The sequence below is a fragment of the Megalopta genalis genome, unplaced genomic scaffold (genome assembly GCF_051020955.1).
Source record: "Megalopta genalis isolate 19385.01 unplaced genomic scaffold, iyMegGena1_principal scaffold0020, whole genome shotgun sequence".
NCBI lineage: Eukaryota > Metazoa > Arthropoda > Insecta > Hymenoptera > Halictidae > Megalopta > Megalopta genalis.
This window is the reverse complement of record NW_027476090.1, coordinates 2,211,016-2,231,387: the sequence shown is the minus strand read 5'-3', so window position 1 is coordinate 2,231,387 and position 20,372 is coordinate 2,211,016. Positions and strand designations below refer to the sequence as shown.

Sequence of the window (20,372 nt, the reverse complement as noted above, 5' to 3'; positions counted from 1 at the left end):
ATATCGTAAAAATGGGAGTGAGAGACATCTGTAACTGAAATCGTCAATTACTTAGTTGCCAACGCAATATTAATAAGATTTCAAATCATTGTGCTACACTAATTGTGAGAGGCACCTTTGAAATCTTGTTCTACGTGATAATCCTAAAAGAAATGATTAGATTATGTCACTAAAGACGACTTTCCGCAAGATGATTGAAATCGTTGTTGCCAGTGAAGAATTTATTGAGAAGTTTTTAAATATAAAATATAGAGTCTTGAAAATTACGAAGACATCACCAGTTCGCAATGTGTTAACGCTCAGAGAGGCGTGACAGTCGCCAGAATTTTTATTAGAATTTATTGAGTGAGCCAAACTTACATACGACCTACTAGATGCAAACGGTTCCCGCAGTAACTGCTGCAGCAAATCCTTTCTAATCTTGTTTTATGTGTTTTTATAGACACTGGCAAATAACGTGTCGACCAACGATGTACGCACGTCTTTGTTATCATCATTCTTTATTTACAATTCGTCAGGTCACGAAAAAGAATATTTTGAGTCATCGTTTACCAACGAAACCATGCTTTTACATGTATAATTTCTAAAAATTCTCAAAGGAAAATAAAACGAGTGGAAGGTGTCGATACAACAAATTCGGTTCCGTTTTGGAACGACAAATTTTCGTGTAGTAACAAGTAGCAGCCTAATTTTATTTTCAGCCACGATGATGCAAAAATATCTTGTTCTGTTGTTCCTCTTTTATAAACATGAGGATTATGATTAACTTCACATATCAGAGAAAATTCAATCTCTTTTTTAATTCGTTGTTAATTTATATACAAAGCCTGGTGTTTTCCAAACTTATTAAATAAGGCAAATTTTGTTAGGATCTACTAGGTGAAAGCTGATTCCTAAACAGTTGCTATAACAAATCTTGTCCTTTTTACTCTTATTTTATATTTATTTTATATACACTGGCAATTAACGTCTTAACCAATGATGCATGCACGAGTTTGTTATTACCATGCTTTATTTACAATTCGTCAGGTCACGAAAAAGAATATTTTGAGTCATCGTTTATACAATTTCTAAAACTCCTCAAAGGAAAATAAAACGAATAAAAATTGTCGATACAGCAAATTTAGATCCGTTTTGAAATGACAAATTTGTGTGATGTAACAAAGTAACAGGCATTTCAGAATAACTTTAACCCTTTGCACACGAATGGCGTCTCCGAGGCACCACTTAAACTCGCTACGTCATTTTTTAAAGTAATTTTTACACGATTATATTGTCTCATATTTGAAGAGTTGCTAAAATTGCAAAAATATCGTACAAGCAAATAAGTTCAACTTCATATCCAGTGCATGCAATACAAAAATAATAAAAAATCAAAATACTGTACGTTGGAAAGAATATCTTAGTTTTGAAATTAAAATCGTCGCGAATGCAAAGGGTTAAAAGAACTCGCTGAAAACGCTGCACACAGTGTGCTCGGCAGACTGCATTTTGTCCTTAAAAGTTGCTGTACACATAAACATAAAGAATTCTTATATTTTTGTGAAAATGTGACTCTTGTGTTCGATTTTTATACAATATTGTTTTTAGTAATATACTATATGATATATACTATACGTACTATATACTATATAATAATTGCCGAATATTGCAAATATCTCCGCAATAACTGCAAAACGGATATTTTTACAACCGAAGCCCTCGAGTTTAGTCTTTTCGGAATCTAAATTTTCCACTTGTGAACTGCACACTTCGATATTAAAGCGTCAGTTTTAGTGGATGTAAACCTCTCAAACTAATATACGTAATATGGCTTTTCTTCTATGCGTGGGTTGTCATAGTGTGCGCAGTCTCCCTCTTAAGTACTGTGTCCGATACCGGGAATCGCGCTGCAAAGGTGGAAAGCAAGCGAAAATAAAGTGCACAAGACATCAATTTAAAGATTATAGTAATAATAAAAATAATAAAATATAAAAATAATAAATAATAGAAATAATAGTCAGACTGACAGCACACAAGTTCTGATCATTGAAACTGACGATTCCACAGCATCGGAAAATTCAAAAGCGAGCTTTTAAATAGCTATATTCAATGAGAAAAGTCGTGCAGTAATTTACGAAGCGGTCATTAGACCGCTCTTGTAAGTTTAGTATTAATAGAACAAGACACAATTTTCGCTCCTGCTATATCTCTCATTTCGTTCCTAGATATCTGTAACAGGCAATCTCGCGTCAATTCGGAAAGGAACACGAATAAAATCCATATTTTAAATGAACTCGTTAAAAGAACTCGCTGAAAACGCTGCACTCAGTGTGCTCGGCAGACTGCATTTTGCTCTTAAAAGTTGCAGTACACATAAACATAAAGAATTCTTATGTTTTTGTGAAAATATGTGACTCTTATGTTGGATTCTTATATTGTTCTCAGTATCAAGTACTGTGCACCCGATACCGGGAATCGCCGCAAGGTTGAAGAGCAAGCGTAAATAAAGTGCACGAGCCATCAATGTAACGAATTCCAGTACGCAAGTTCTGGTAATTGAAACTGGCTGAGTCCCGCAGCATCCGAAAATTCAAAAGCGAGCGACGCAGCATCGGTCCGGGCTCAAACGAATCGCAAGTGCGTCCGGATGGAAACGAAGATTTCCGAGAAACCGGGAGCTCGGGTGGTCTGTAATTAGGAGCCGGTATCGATGTTCTTTAAGAAGCGAAACACGCACCGAACAGAGTAACGCCGCAAGGTGCATCGACCCTGAAATCAATATTTCTATTAGGCTCTGTATCAACGTCTGCTTATACAGTTGTGTTTGAAATCCTTCGCCCCCGTTCCCACCCCCGCGGCTGCACCCTCGAACCAGCTTCTGTTTCTCTTGGTTCTCACTTCAGGCCGCGCACGCGGTGCGTTTGCGTTTGCACGAACCTACTACTCGTTGCGTGACGAGCGTTACCCGTCGGCTTTGAATGCGGCCACAAAGTCATGGCTCCGAGAGAGAAAACTCTCTTTTGCCGGAGACCATTGAACCCTCCCGCGGGCGCACGGATACACGTCAACGATACGGATCAACCATTTAACCGAGCGATCATTTTTTCGGCGGACAGCATGAAAATCATGCGGAACGACAGATAAATGTACCCGAACGCACGACCGTGGCAACGTTATCGATCGCTTCGACGTACACGCTCCGTGGAAATACGCTAGATAGAAACGCGCGCTCAAAGTTAATTAATCCGTGGCACTATAACAACGAGGCAGACGTGTGACGAACATTTCTTACATGATCTACTAAATATGAATTTTATTCGTGTTCCTTTCCGAATTGACGCGAGATTGCCTGTTATGGATATCTAGGAACGAGATGAGAGACATAGCAGGAGCGAAAATTGTCTTGTTCTATTAATAATAAACTTACGGGAGCGGTCTAATGACCACTTCTTAAATTACTGCCCGACTTTTCTTATTGAATACAGCTATTTAAAAGCTCGCTTTTGAATTTTCCGATGCTGTGGAATCGTCAGTTTCAATGATCAGAACTTGTGTGCTGCCAGTCTGACTGTTATTTCTATTATTTATTATTTTTATATTTTATTATTTTTATTATTACTATAATTGTTAAATTGATGTGTCTCGTGCACTTTATCTTCGCTTGCTTTCCACCTTTGCAGCGATTCCCGGTATCGGACACAGTACTTAAGAGGGAGACTGCGCACACTATGACAACCCACGCATAGAAGAAAAGCCATATTACGTATATTAGTTTTAGAGGTTTACATCCACTAAAACTGACGCTTTAATATCGAAGTGTGCAGTTCACAAGTGGAAAATTTAGATTCCGAAAAGACTAAACTCGAGGGCTTCGGTTGTAGAAATATCCGTTTTGCAGTTATTGCGGAGATATTTGCAATATTCGGCAATTATTATATAGTATATAGTACGTATAGTATATATCATATAGTATATTACTGAAAACAATATTGTATAAAAATCGAACACAAGAGTCACATTTTCACAAAAACATAAGAATTCTTTATGTTTATGTGTACAGCAACTTTTAAGGACAAAATGCAGTCTGCCGAGCACAATGTGTGCAGCGAGTTCTTTTAACCCTTTGCATTCGAGACGATTTTAATTTCAAAACTAAGATATCCTTTCCAACGTACAGTATTTTGATTTTTTATTATTTTTGTATTGCATGCACTGCATATGAAGTTGAACTTATTTGCTTGTACGATACTTTTACAATTTTAGCAGCTCTTCAAATATGAGACAATATAATCGTGTAAAAATTACTTTAAAAAATGACGTAGCGAGTTTAAGTGGTGCCTCGGAGACGCCATTCGTGTGCAAAGGGTTAAAGTTATTCTGAAATGCCTGTTACTTTGTTACATCACACAAATTTGTCATTTCAAAACGGATCTAAATTTGCTGTATCGACAATTTTTATTCGTTTTATTTTCCTTTGAGGAGTTTTAGAAATTGTATAAACGATGACTCAAAATATTCTTTTTCGTGACCTGACGAATTGTAAATAAAGTATGGTAATAACAAACTCGTGCATGCATCATTGGTTAAGACGTTAATTGCCAGTGTATATAAAAAAAATATAAAATAAGAGTAAAAAGGACAAGATTTGTTATAGCAACTGTTTAGGAATCAGCTTTCACCTAGTAGATCCTAACAAAATTTGCCTTATTTAATAAGTTTGGAAAACACCAGGCTTTGTATATAAATTAACAACGAATTAACAAAGATTTCATGTTTATAAAAGAGGAACAACAGAAGAAGATATTTTTGCATCATTGTGGCTGAAAATAAAATTAGGCTAAAAAACATGATAAGCCATGCATGCGACTTTAAAGTTACGCCTAGCCACAGAAGATTAAGGACGTAGATGCCCTAATCGACATAATTGTGAAAGAAATCGTAGTGCAAAAGGGGTTCACGCTTGCAATTTTTACTAGAAATTCAACACATTCTTCCATCGAAAATCACCGCTATCTTATTAGTGGTAACCACATTAGTGAAATACAAAACCTTGAATTTTCAGTTAGGTATAATTATAGTTTACTAGCTACGTTACGACTCGGTTATTCCGTCGTATGGATTTATATCTCGAAAATAAGGTTGGAATTTTTTCGTCACGGTCTCCGATTTCGCATGACTTCGCGAAGATCAGTTGGGCAGCAAAGCTTCGTTCTTTCATATGTAAATTGTTCGCATGATGACTAGCAGATAGGATACAATTACAGAAATTGCGTTTCTTCTGTTCTTCTTCGGTTATTACGTGGGAATGCACTAGTCTCAAACGACCGTTCCTTAACCTCCGTAACTATTGCTTGCTCTTTTTTCCGATGATTTGTAATTCTCGTGTCAACAGAAGAAAAATTGCCAATCAGATAGAAGGAGATAAAAGAAATTAATTTGCGAACGTTCACCTAACACACGAAGCCTTGATAAATTCAGAGAAAGTAGACATGCTGGCGGCACCAGAAATTAATGTTCAATGAAAGTGTTCGTATTTATGAGTAAACAGCGGCTGTACTAAAATTACTTGCTTTCTTTTCTAATAACTTCACGCTCGATGATCGACAAAGCGATGATTCATCTTCATTAACCCTGGAACTTCAGAGTAGGTGGGGATCACGTTGAACCCACAGCTCTAACGATGTTAAATTAAATCGATTCCCTTCGTGAGCAAATTTTCCAAAAATAAATCAAGTAAAAAGAAAGCATAATAGAACTTATTTGTCATCTTCTATTCACCTCGTAAGAATTTAAATAAGCTTATGGATATTTCCTTACATGAATATTTGTTGCTACCTTTTCGTCCTTCGGTTTTTCCCGTATATCTGGAACAGAATGAACGAAAATATAGTAGTAGTCATCCAGAAATTGCTAGCACGAAAATTAACGAAACATATACGGAAATAATTACATCCAATTTCCATTAATTTAATACCTTACTTATGACCGACGTATGATATTTGACATGCATTAACCTTTTAGGTACGGCTGAATTCTGCGCGAGGCTATTTCTGTGGACGGCAGAGTCTGCTATGTACTGTACAGAGTCTGATACTGTATATTCTGTCTGTATATACAGAGTGTCCCAAAAATGTCTCGCAATCCGAGGGTGGCGAGTTCCTCAGGCCATTTGAAGCAACTTTTTCCTTTACAAAAGTTTTCTCCGAGACACCGTTAACGAGTTATTAACGAAAAACAGTGACCAATGAGAGGCGACCTCAGCTGGCGCGAGGCGATCGAGCCAATGAGCGGAACTGGGCTTCGCGCGCTGGTTGGCTGGGCCGCCTCGCGTCAGCCGTACTCGATTCTTATTGGTCACTGTTTTTCGTTAATAACTCGTTAACGGTGCCTCGGAGAACATTTTTGTAAAGGAAGAAGTTGCTTCAAATGATCCGAGGAACCCGCCATTCCCGGATTGCGAGACATTTTTGGGACACCCTGTAGACTGTTGTAAATCGATGCGAAGACAAAATAAGTGTGAAACAATGCATATGAAGACGATTATTTGGTTCAAACGATGAGCGAGTGAGCTACTAGAGCAAGCCACTATAGTTGCGCGTCGTCCAGAGAGATGACATCCGCGAAAGCCACTATAGTGGCGCGTCGTGTCAAAAAGGTTAAATAAGCAAGTGATAAACCCAACGGATAACATATGAATACGTTTTAATACAATGAACAAATACTATGTATAGTATGTGCTCTTATGAGTAACTGCAGAAACGGAAACTTCAATTGCGGAAAGAATTAATATTCCGAATGTTCAAAAACGAGTCAGGTGTGACACGCCCAACATTGCGAACGCCCGAATTAAGTAGAGTTATGAAAGCACCATGTAATGATCGCCATTCATAATGGGCATAAAAGTGCAACCGTATTACGATCCAATGAAACTGTTACTACCGTGCGCAACAACCAGCCACGCGCATTAAAACCACGGCTGCTGTAGTCGATATAAAAGAATTCCTAATTAAATTGGTGTCCGTAGAAGTCGGCTGCCTCTTAGGCAGAGTTCGCCATCATTGTGTAAATATTCGTTTAAATGATTATGTAAATAAAATGTTATTTGTTACTTGGAAGCTTAAATAAAAGACAAAAGAATTACTTACTATTTATACAGATCCGAGTAAATTGTTTGTAGTAATAAAATTGATTTCTTATTTATAAATGCAATTTTAATTGTTACAATTTAATTATCATCGCTTCGATCGCTTCGAACGATATCACTGAGTTCACGAAAAAATGCGCAGGCTCTCCGATAATAATGATAATAAATGAGAATTACTATTTATCGCATCTTAAACGAAGAAGAAAGAAAAATTCTTAAAAATTTGATTTGTAAAATTAACGTAGGTAGGTATAATATAGAATAGATGAAAGAGAAGCAAAAAAGATGATTTATTACTTGCCTAGAATCCAAATAAAAGGTAACAGTTTATCTAATAATAAAAATAATTATTATAATAATTAATATTATAATTATATTATAACAATTATTTTTAATGACCTCGTTTAAATGAAAGATTTGATTATTATTCGCACGTGAAATGTTGTCTTGATTTGTAATTTGGTACTTGTTACTTGAAATAAAATTTGCCCGTCTCTGGCCGCCGTAGGATCGATGCTTAATCAAGCCAACGTGTTACCGTAATGAGGAACGACCGACAATTTGTCGATTTTAGGAGGGCACCGCGTAATCAAATTTTAATTACGCCGGAAGTTATTAACTGGTGAAAGGACGGGGACTACCATTTTCTTCAGCGAGACGATAAAATAGGGAAGTAGCCGAGCAGATGAGAGGGTGACTTTCAGAAGCGAAGCAAGAAGGAGCAAAAGGCGGCGCGACGAAAACGAGAAGACGGAACGGGATTGCACCGTTTAATTGACCCACCGATACCGATCTACGGGAGGAAAGTGCCACGCGGCTTTCAGGGGCCAGTTAATTGAAGCCGAATAATTAGCGCAGAACGCTTTCGTGCTTGTTCGAGAGACACGGCGCGCGGCTGTTACGTCGAGCCGAGCGGAAGGTGAAAAATGAACGGGAAGACAACTCACACACGTGCTCGCAGAGAGCGGAAGCGGAATCGAACGTGCGCGCCGAACGATCTCCAATTGGAATCCATTTATAGAATTCTGCAACAGGAGATTTCGATCGTTCTTTTTTCTTTACAGCATGATGTACGTTCGGTATGTTCGCTGGCTCGTTGACTTATCGATCAATGATGCAGAACTTTCCGAAAAATCGAATGGTAGAAAATGCACGATGGATTGCGGGTTCGATGGCGTCTGATATTTTGGTGAAATCTTATAATTATTCGGTAATATACAGGGTGCCCCAAAAATGTCTCGCAATCCGAAAGTGGCGGGTTCCTCAGGCCATTTGAAGCAACCTTTTCCTTTACAAAAATTTTCTCCGATGCACCGTTTACGAGTTATTAACGAAAAACAGTGACCAATGAGAGGCGAGCTCGGCTGGCGCGAGGCGACCGAGCTAATGAGCGGAACTGGGCTTCGCGCGCTGGTTGGCTGGGCCGCCTCGCGTCAGCCGTACTCGATTCTTATTGGTCACTGTTTTTCGTTAATAACTCGTTAACGGTGCCTCGGAGAACATTTTTGTAAAGGAAGAAGTTGCTTCAAATGATCCGAGGAACCCGCCATTTCTAGATTGTGAGACATTTTTGGGACACCCTGTATATTTATAAAAAAACGTAAATCTATGTGTGTAAAAGCAAGATTGAAGTTTCTATAAAACCACGCGTCTTTTTAAGTAAGTAACATCAAGATACAGAAAAATTACTTCTCCATTTCGTAATCGATATTTAGTATAATTGTCATTTTGTCGAACAATGTCGAAAATTGGAATAAATATTGATAAAATCGAGATGACCACGCTTCGATCACAGCAGTCTATAACTCATAGACTGAGTTAATATAATATAATAATATAATATAATATAATATAATATAATATAATATAATATTTGCATTTGCCATGTGTGCTGTTCTTGAAATTATTCCACAAAGATCTTCAATTGGAATTTTCATACAGTATAATATAATTTTTCATAGAGAGAAATATTTATATTTGTTCGTTTTATGTCGTCTTGGCCTACAAATATTATTTTTATGTTGTATTCCTTCACGTTTAAATTAAATAAATCAATTGAATCGATTTATAACAAATCAATCAAATTTAACATACAGAGAAAAAATTTAACTCGTTAAAAATTGTTTCAAAATAAACGTTTTACGAACAGTTTGTTAGATCTTTCATGACTGTAATTTCTTCGTTACTCTGTTAACGCTGATTCTTCAAGAACAAGAGTTTCGCTCTTCGCTCGCTGTGCTCCAAGCAAAATGTACCAATTTGAAAAACATTAAAGGCAAGCTGACGTGTATTAGCAAGTCAAATTAACGGCAGGCTGTAACTTCTATAAGGGAACACAAAATGTAGATTATGACTGGCTCAGTTATTTTATTGCCCGGCATAAACCTTATCAGCTAATTTAAAATTCCTTTGAACCGGCCGACAAAGAGCGACAAAGAGGATAAAAGAATATTAGGAGAATAATTGTCGCAATAACATTGTGATGATAAATATGCCTAATAGTTCTCGCTGAGACTGTACGAAAAGGACGCAATCGAGCAAATGGCTCCAACGAAAATACTCGATCAGAATCGTGAACGTGAATTAATGTAAACATTGTTAAATTAAAAATAAAAAATTTTGTATTGTCTGCTCGTACGTTCGACAATTACAACAATAGAATTAATGGTTAAAAAGAATGCTAGTGAAATAACAAATGTTCTTCTGTACAATGAATGTTCTGTAGAACAACAAAGCAGTAGAATACTTAGAACACCCTCAATTCTAATGGTGGAACCCTATCACTATATTTATTTTTTTATATTAATATTTTCTTGATACAAAAAATTAAATTTTTCCCAATTTTTCTTCAGTTTGTAAATAAAAATTAACAATTTAGGAAGAGGATTATTCGAACCTCGCGGTTCATTTTTATAGTTGCCGATTGTCAACAATTATAAAAACGAGGTGCAAGGCTCGAATAATCGTATCTCCTCTTCCCAAATTGTCCATTTTTGTTTACAAGCTACAGGAAAATTAGGGACAATTTACTGTATATACTGAATATTATTAATGTCATTATTGTTAAAATTGTATATTCTATTATATTGCTAAAATTATATATTATGTTATATTGCTAGAATTATATATTATGTTATATTGCTAAAATTGTATATTATGTTATATTGCTAAAATTATAGAATATATTATTAACATAATAATTATTAATATAATATAATATTATTAATATAATAATTATTAATACAATATAATATTAATATATTATTTTGCACATGAAATATATGAATACATATAATGACGGATTTCTTAGATTCGATATTTTTTGCTATAGGTAGCAAATAAAAAAAAAATATATATATATATATATAGTTACACATATGCTTATAAATAGACTGCGATGATTAAAATGATTGAACCAAATGCAAAATAATAAAAACAGTTGAAGAATTTAAAAATATGTTGCATAATTTTCAACCCGTTAAAATTATCAAGCAACGAAATAAATGTAGCTACGTAGCTCCTGCATGTTCGCAAGCAGTGCAAAACAATGTTTATTTCGCACGAAAATCCGCAGTCTACTTACGAAGCACAGAAAAGGCTGTGCGGAGATCCAACATGTGAAGGGAATGACGAAGCACGAGCGAAACGGAAGAACGAACTACGTTTCCGGTTCGATCCACGAGACGACGCGACCATTTTATTCGATCAGTATCCCTTTCCAGAGCTTCGATACACCTTTACGCAGAAAAGTTAGTATGCAAGTAGTATCCTGTTGCACGCCACGAGAGAAGTCGATTCATAGTCGTTTTACGATATTTCGTATCTGGACAAACAATTATGATTGCAGTGCTATTGTTTCAAAGGAAACGGAAACGTTATTAAGAAAGATATCTCATATTTACATAAGAGCATATAGATAATAATAATAGATAATAATATATAATATAATAATAATAATTATATTAATAATAATAATAATAATAATAATAATAATAATAATAATGATAATGATAATGATAATGATAATGATAATGATAATGATAATGATAACGATAACGATAACGATAACGATAACGATAACGATAACGATAACGATAACGATAACGATAACGATAACGATAACGATAACGATAACGATAACGATAACGATAACGATAACGATAACGATAACGATAACGATAACGATAACGATAACGATAACGATAACGATAACGATAACGATAACGATAACGATAACGATAACGATAACGATAACGATAACGATAAGGATAACGATAACGATAACGATAACGATAACGATAACGATAACGATAACGATAACGATAACGATAACGATAACGATAACGATAACGATAACGATAACGATAACGATAACGATAACGATAATGATAATGATAATGATAATGATAATGATAATGATAATGATAATGATAATGATAATGATAATGATAATGATAATGATAATGATAATGATAATGATAATGATAATGATAATGATAATGATAATGATAATGATAATGATAATGATGATGATAATGATAATGATAATGATAATGATAATGATAATGATAATGATAATGATAATGATAATAATAATAATAATAATAATAATAATAAAAATAATAATAATAATAGATAATAATAAGCACTGACCCGGTAAAAATGTCCGATTTCACAGCATTTATTTTAAAACTGGTGGCGGAAAATTTAGATTCCATTGTTGGCGAAAAATTTCAATCGAGTCGTTGGCGGAATAAAATTTAAATAAATCTTGTTTTGTTATTTCTGTAAAGCAACACACGTCGGTCACTTTTAATGCTCGGAAGGTTTAGTATTAATTCTCGGATACAGTTTTCATTTACTGATTTTCCTATGCACGTAGGAAAACTTAGAAAAAAAGCAGATAAAGTGGAGTGCTCATTATATCGGTATCTGTCATTTTCTGGTAGAAATAAATTATTATAATATAAATATAAATAGTATAAAAAAATAGTATAGTATATATTATGTAGTATAATATATAGTATAGTATAATAGAATAAAAAAATAAATAGTATAAATATAAATAGTATAATATAAATAGTAAAAATAGTATAGTATAATAGTATAAAAAAATAAATAGTATAAATATAAATAGTATAATATAAATAGTAAAAATAGTATAGTATAAACAAAATAAATAGTATAAATATAAATAGTATAATATAAATGGTATAAAATCTTAACGTGTATTTGTATTCATTTGTTTAGTCCGAGGTATAGAAAAAACTATTTAAAAGCAAAGAAAACTATTTAAAAGTATTGAAGACGCACACAACAAACTTCTTTATATTTTTTATATCAGCTATATTTATATTATCCCTTGCGTGCGAGGACTTTTAAAGTACTAAGAACATTTTTCACGGAGAACTATGTACCAAAGATTTAAATAATAATATAAATGAACAATATTGTACATAATCAAATGATATGATTGCAACCTCTGGGATAAGATGTGCAATTCCGACGTCGTTTTGTCGACATTCGTACCCAAAGAGTTAATTAGACAGAAAGTCGTTCACGCAATCATCGAGGGTGCAATGACTTTTTACGAGAAAACGATTTGATACACTTCCCGTGCAATACGCATGCATGTTACCGCGCACAAAAACGAACATTATTTTCAGTAGAATTTCCCACAGTGTCGCATCGGTATGCACAGATTGAAAAACGACCAATCATTCATCTCCTTCATACGTATCACTTATCTGACATTAGCATTGTCCCACATTATGATGGTCGTGATAGTCAAGTCACGACATGCTCAGGAAACGATCGCAATACTTTCAAATGTTATTGAACGTCCTGAAACGTGACTGGACCACGACGTAGCCCATTTAGACGGCATTAAATAACGCTTAAAACGGATACTAAATTAGTCGCTGAACGGAGAACTGATATTAATTGACCACATTAAAACCCTGACGACGATTACTCGCAGAAATCAATTATCCAGCGAAAGGTGACTGCGCGTTGACGACGATCGACCACTCTGAATCTGAATTAACAGTCGTAGTTTATGTTAGCTATCTACTGTTGCGACAATCCATAGATTTATTAATTCATATTTTATACGCGTCACCCCCCATAAAGATCAGCAGAAATGAGAACGATTTTGAACGATACAGATCACTTCGAATCAGAGTTGAGCATATTTTATATTTTATACCGTAATAAATATGTTCTTTATCGCGCGTGAAATGCTACTGCGCCCTAATTACTATCTCAAATAATCATTTATCATTTGCCGAATCATCGGTCAAACATCTCGTCTCATTTTATTTAGAACGTAGGATGATTTCGTAGAACACGCAAATTTTGATTTAATTCTAGGTTGTAAAAGTTCACAAAGATGGGTATTATTATTCCGTGCATATTTTCTCAGAGCTAGCTGAAACGGGCTACAATCGAAACGGTTGACCCGGAGCAAACGGATAAGAGCGCACATGCGAACATATCGGAGATCATTCGTGGAAGATAGTCGAGTTTTTCGCGTGGTCTGTATGTATGTATGTATGTATGTATGTATGTACTTATGTACATATACCACAGGGCGGACGAAGCAGAATCGATGCAAGCTTGCGAACGAGGTCGGCGTTCGTCGCGGAGAAAGCTTTTGAACTAGGAACTATCGTCGCGGAGATTTTTTCCCGGTTAGAATGAATACGAAGTAGGTCATTGTTGTGCTGCGGAAGAGGCCGGGAGATCCACCGAGAGGAGTCAGGGTCGTACAAAAGATCGAGAGGGATCGACGATCTCTCCTAGGTGTTCACGCGCGGACGAGCCCGTAGAACCTGCGAGCTGCGTCGAACGGAAAGAGAGAAGGACAGGGGGAGGATAAAGGATAAGCACACGGAACGACGGAGAGGGAGAGTGACGGACCGTTATATGTATACGTATAACTGCACTCTGAAGTGCATCGATCGAGTGCGGAGAGTGCACCGTAATCCAATTTCCGCGCACATCGTGCTCGTGCTCTCCTGCCTGCAGCTCGGAAGACAGAATTTCGATCATGACTACGTGGCTTCACTTCCAACAATGTACAAATATTTTGTCAAACGAGCTGCGAAGTTGCCTCCGCGTGCAACGCAACCCTCGCACGTTGGCAACTGGGTCTATTATAATTTCTTCGAAAATTTTTCGTGTTTTAAATACAACAATAAAACCACGAGGAAACGTTTGGGAATCCTTTTTTATAAGTGAGCCGTTTATTTTGAAAGTGGTATAAGTCACTTTGTTTTTAAGTCGATATATTTGAAAGGGTTTGCGTTTTAACACGTTTAAAAATATGGATGCCAACTTTCGAGAAGATTTACTTGTATTTGTTATCTCAGGATACTGATATTTTTCTCAGTATAAATAATTTCGTATAAACATTACAAAATCACCACTTTTCATTAGGGTAAAGTGACTTGAGCCACTTTCAAAATAAATAGTTTAGAAAAATGACTGACATATGTTAATTTTATCCGACGTATTTTACCGAAGTGATGTTTTGAAAGGACAGCGATTTACTAAAATTGTTGAATAAATTACATATATAATAATAATTTATACCATGAACATATTTAATATAGAGATTTGATTTAAGTATTTTTTATTGTAATATTCATAAAATACAAAAATAATTAGTACATTTTGAAACATTAGTATAAGTAATTTATATGAAAATACATCAGTTCAATCTAATTTTCGTCAACAATAGGAGTGATTAAGTCCTCGGAAATCGTGTTTTGTTTCAAATTTTTCAAATAACTGCGGTATATTGGGGGTAAATAATTAAGCAAGTCCATCGTGTCTTTGTATTTTGCTGAAGAAACAGGACGAGATCCAGCGTATAACGGATCCATTCCTATTTGTGAATAACGCCTAGGTCTTCCTCTTTTTGGTGACAAATCCAAAGTTAGAAATTCATCTTTTTCATCTAAAGTTAGTTTATAAAACATTTTATAGCCATCTGCTGGCGGGTCTGGAGGTAGCCGCCGCATCACTATAATATAATTTACAAAACTGCACTATTGTTTCGCACTTATAAAAATAAGTCCAGTGATCACAAGTTTTTTAAAAATACTGAAAATAATTCAAAACGATACTTCACACACACTTATCTCACGTTTCTATTTCTTTTACACTAAGCCCCGCAATTAATTTCCCGAGTACAGCGACTTACGCCACTTTCAAAATAAACATGTTTGCTATACCGTTAATTAGCAAAACTTCTCTCGAACAAATCTCAATAGTTCTCAACTTATTGATTGCAAATTTTTTTAAAATGGAAAGATACCGTTCAATTGTAATTAGTGTTACCATTAACTCGATTTTTTTGAAGAAGTCACTTATGCCACTTTCAAAATAAACGGCTCAATTATTGAGGTTCAGTATTCAGGGAGAGAACACAGTAACTGATCTTTGTAGATGACAGGCACGCGGTAACTGGTTCCAGGACCTTCTTTTCTTGCTCCTACATTCAAAGAAGATTTGATATTTGTTTCATGGGAGAAAATATCGACGAAAGACACATCGAAAGCCATTCAGAACTCCCGAAGTCTGCAAAATAGGGCACAGCTACTGGCTCCTCTATCCTACTTTTCAACGAAGCATTTACGAGCCCCGGTTTACTCGTGTTTTCTGGAAGAACACGATGACGGTGCTTGATAATAAAAACCCTAGATATCCCGTATTCTGCAACACGATGTTACGAACCGTAACAATAGTTCATAGGAGAACTTCCGCGGCTTACAGGCTTGAACAATGAAGTTTGTGGTTGTTCGCGGCGCAAGGATCGCTTGTCGAAAATATTGAGCGATAAAAGCTCGGTTCGAACGATAGTGCTCGTGACGAAGTTTTCGAGCCCGGTAATGCATTGACTCGGCGAGAATGTTTCAAAGAAACGAGCGCGGAGCGGAGCGCGAAACTTAGAGAGGGTCGGAGCCATAAATGCAAATTGCATATGGAATAACGTACACCATAACCGCGTTATTGAGCGTTACATATACCCACGCCTCTTAATGACTCCCTTGCCCGGCAAACTTATGCCAGGTATTTGGATCTCATTACCATCTACGTTGCATCACGGCCGCTACGCTGAGCCGCCGCGACCATCTACTCAAAACAAATTGGTTAATTACAATTGCACAACGCGAGCACCATGGGCTCCACGTTTCGGAATTGATCGGATCTGATCGTCGCGGGGTTCATTATCGCCGCGGCATCTTTGTTAAATCTTTCCCAGCTTCGTATCTTCAATTCTCCGTAGATTGCAGCGAGATGTTGCTGTAGTATGTCGGGCGAGTGATTCGACTTGCACGCTTCGGATAACTTTCAAATTACGCGTTTCAGGGTGACCTGCTCAGTCGACGAACACATAAGCTGCACGTTTATTGAAACACTAGATTATTTTAGTAGATAGATTATTTAGATCAGAGATTAGATAGAGTTTATTTTAACGCTAGATCGTTTAAGACTAGATTTACGGGAGCCGTCAAAATGACGGGTCACTAATTTTTCAATTTACGATTATTCATATCGTAAAAATACATTTATGAGTTATTTGTTCAATTTATATGTTACTCACGGCAAACGTTACAATAACACTTGTTCAAAATCAAAGTAAATGTCTTATTGTTACTTTTATAAACTCGTATGGAACAGCTGTTTTTTGTGCTCCGTAAATCTCTCGTTAATGCCGTGAATGATATTATCGTATATTTTTAAGAGAATCGCATAAATTAACAAAATTTCGTGCAATTAAGAATAAACTTTCAAGCAGCAGACGACGCTCATAAACCGTTCTAATTACCGATACTCGACGTCCCACTGCACATTTTCTGCGCACACAGACGCGCTTCAAAAATATTTTAAATTCCGCGAACGATCATTTCCCAATTGTTTAATGCTACGCTTCGATAGCGCAATTCCTTCGTTTTTTGCCGTACCGGAGGGATGGAACAGGCGGAGCGAAATTTATTTATAATAAAACGTACGTTGCGCGCTCGCGTCGAGATCGTTGGGAGAGCCGCGGATAAGGTATTAGCTTGGTAAACGGGTTCGAACTTTTCGAGCTGAATGGATCTGTTGGTCGGTATCGACAATGTAGCCGCATTGCACCGGGAAAACATAGATACGCGTGCATGCTGCGGCAGAGAGATAGATACAGGGAGAAAGAGGGACGAGGTGGAGCGGAGCGAGCGAGAAAAAGAGGCCAGTAAAATGAGGTACATACTTTGCGGCCAGCACGAAACCAATTTCGTATCTCGTTTGAAACAAGTGCTCCACTCGGTACAGCCAGAATCCGCGTGTATTACGCGCCGAAGGATGCGGAATAGGAGAGAACTGTAGCTCGAGTGAGAACAGGGAAACCCTACGTCATTGGTGTAGTTGCTGCGAATTACAATTTCAGATGAGAACATCGCTGCTTACATCACAGGTAGATCCATATCGACTTTGACAATGTACGATACGTTTCTAGAAATATTTGTAACTTGTAATTGCTATGCTAGGGACCATGAGTGACCTCGGCATTGTATTGGGTTGGCAACTAAGTAATTGCCGATTTCAGTTATAGGTGTCTCTCACTCCCATTTTTACGATATCCGTAAACGTTATATTATAAAATTATTATTATTATTATTACGTTATTTTTTATCATCCGTGAGTGTTAGCAACTGGACAAATTGAATGCAGCGGTCAAGGAAAAGCGACCAGAATTGCTCAATCGTAAAGGTGTCATTTTCCAGCAGGACAATGCTAAGCCGCACACGTCTTTGTCCACTCGGCAAAAATTGATGGATACTGGTTGGGAATTGATGTTACACCCACTATATAGCCCTGATCTCGCGCCATCGGATTACCACTTATTTCGATCTCTGGACAACTCCCTTCGTGATAAAACATTGAATGATGACGACGCTGTAAAATCTCACTTAACTCAGTTTTTGGCCGAAAAGGATCAGACTTTCTACGAGCGTGGAATTTTCAAGTTGTCAGAGAGATGGCAAAAGGTCGTCGAACGAAATGGAAAATACATTACAGATTAAGCTTCGTTCCAAGTAAAAAAAATTTTTTATTTCATTGAACAAATCGGCAATTACTTAGTTGCCAACCCAATATTTCTCTTTCATTTTATACGGTCACTGTTAGGTTTTCGGATCAATAAAGGTTTGTATTTGTTTACATAAAATTTAATATTCCTTCGATCTACGACGAAGCTTCTTTCCATTTAAGAAAACAAAAAAAGGAAGTTGACTTTGAAATTTCGTAAACTACGCCGTGTACCAAAACACAAGTGAATCGTAATCTTGCTCTCTTAAAACTCTACAAACTTTTGTATTTAACGATTTTTAATTAGATACACGATTTAAAAGTTATTTGATGTGTCGAAATTTTGTACTGTAGCTTCGTTAAATTTTTCACGAAAACTCTGATCTTTTTGTTTTCTAGCTGCTCCACTTTAAATAATTATTACCGAGATCCCATTGATTTATAAGTTCTCAATTCTTTACGTATTATTGAGTATCTTGTTAACAACAATTTGAAACAAAAACATTCTGATTTAATTTAAATCTCGTCGTTTAACAACTGTATAAAATAAAAATTCATCGCACTCGATACTAATGCACTGAACTAATGATTTAAAGTTTTGCTCGAAACTAGAAAATACTTAAATTACGATAAGTAATTAAACGATAAGTAATTACTTAAATACTTTATAGTACGATTTTAAGAAGTAGAACATTCTGAAAGTAAAAATTCTGTTTAATTTTCGTATGATTCGTTGTAGGATGAAGGCCTTTTACAATCTGCTGGGAAAAAAGTATGTAAATTCACAGATTTGAAAAATGTTCGTTATATTAGTTATTTATATTAGACCCCGACTTGACTTCATCAGAAGATTAATTTTTTCTGCCTTTCCTCACACACTGGACATATAAAATTCGTTCCTTCAGCATCACAATCTTCGTGGGCCCGTTGGTATCATTCTCATATTTAATAACTTTCATAGTTAGAATAATTTCTTCTTCGTCATCTGTTGTACTATCACTTTCTGTACGTTCTTTTTTTAGAGGTTTTTCCTTCGAATTGTCTTTTTCAATCTAACACGTGTCAAATATTAAGGAATTTTGAGGATAACTCTTCAATCTTCAATGATTTACAGTCGAATCTCAAGGGAAAAAACGAAAATCTTCGAGGTTTAGCTGTGAAATTGTACAACAAGCAGGCGAAACAACGAAAGATGCGAGTACAGTAATGTCTCTCTAATTGACGTTCAGATTGTCCACGAAAATGGACAATTTGTGAAGAGAAGATACGATTCTTCGATCCTTGTATCTCGTTTTTATAGTTGTTGACTACGAGCGTGAAATTTTCAAGTTGTCAGAGAGATGGCAAAAGGTCATCGAACGAAATGGAAAATACATTACAGATTATAAACTTCGTTCCAAGTAAAAAAAAAATTTTTGTTTCATTGAACAAATCGGCAATTACTTAGTTGCCAACCCAATATAATAATAGTACAATAGAAATTCGGTTGAAAATTTTCATACAAGCGTAAACCCAGATGTGATTGTCTATGATCAATAACAATTACCGATATATTATTCTCACAGAAGTGAGAACATTGAATTTACTTAGATTATGTAAAGTTCCTATTATGAAATTTGCTTGAATAATGCGATTTATTCAAGCATTTCAAACAGTCTCTAAAGATAGTAGAATTTCAAAACAAGTAACCAGAGTCATATTTCGACCGTGGTAAGTTCAGTTTCAACCCTTTGCGCTCCGCGTATTGTTAGAGGATCGTCTTTGCCTGTTCCGTTAGCCAAGCAGGTAGTCGAAAGTAGTAGAAAGGGTTAATTTTAGGGGCCACAATTTTAGTTAGTTTTCGTGCAACGATCGATGTATATGTCGTTCTAAACGTAGCCGATTTAACGGGTCCGCATCGTCGCGGTATGAAAAGGTTAACAGTTCCAGGCGTACGATTTCGTGTCAGATTAGCCTTGTCTGCGAGGCCATTGTCTTCCATTATTTACTCGAGCAAGCGACCTAGAGATTGATTGATCCTTCAAGCATATACATAAGGAACGCGGCGTACACCGCGCACCAGTTTCACAATTGGCGGTTCGCATACCGTCCCACGATAATCAATGGCTGGTGATCGGCTGAATTGGTGCCGTGACAACGATTCGCCTGGTCCGCGCTCGTTGCCTCT

General features: G+C 36.1%; 1 protein-coding gene across 2 annotated transcripts in view; it reads right to left on the bottom strand.

The window, feature by feature from the left end:
- The window catches only part of LOC117227332 (uncharacterized), a 410,549-nt gene that overhangs the window by 338,067 nt on the left and 52,110 nt on the right, over window positions 1-20,372 (bottom strand). The window contains exon 2 of one of the 2 annotated variants that reach the window (XM_076527439.1): window positions 5,800-5,846. The gene's annotated coding sequence lies outside the window, so the exon portion shown is untranslated. The remainder of the gene's footprint in view (window positions 1-5,799; window positions 5,847-20,372) is intronic. The other variant, XM_076527440.1, reaches the window with a different exon arrangement.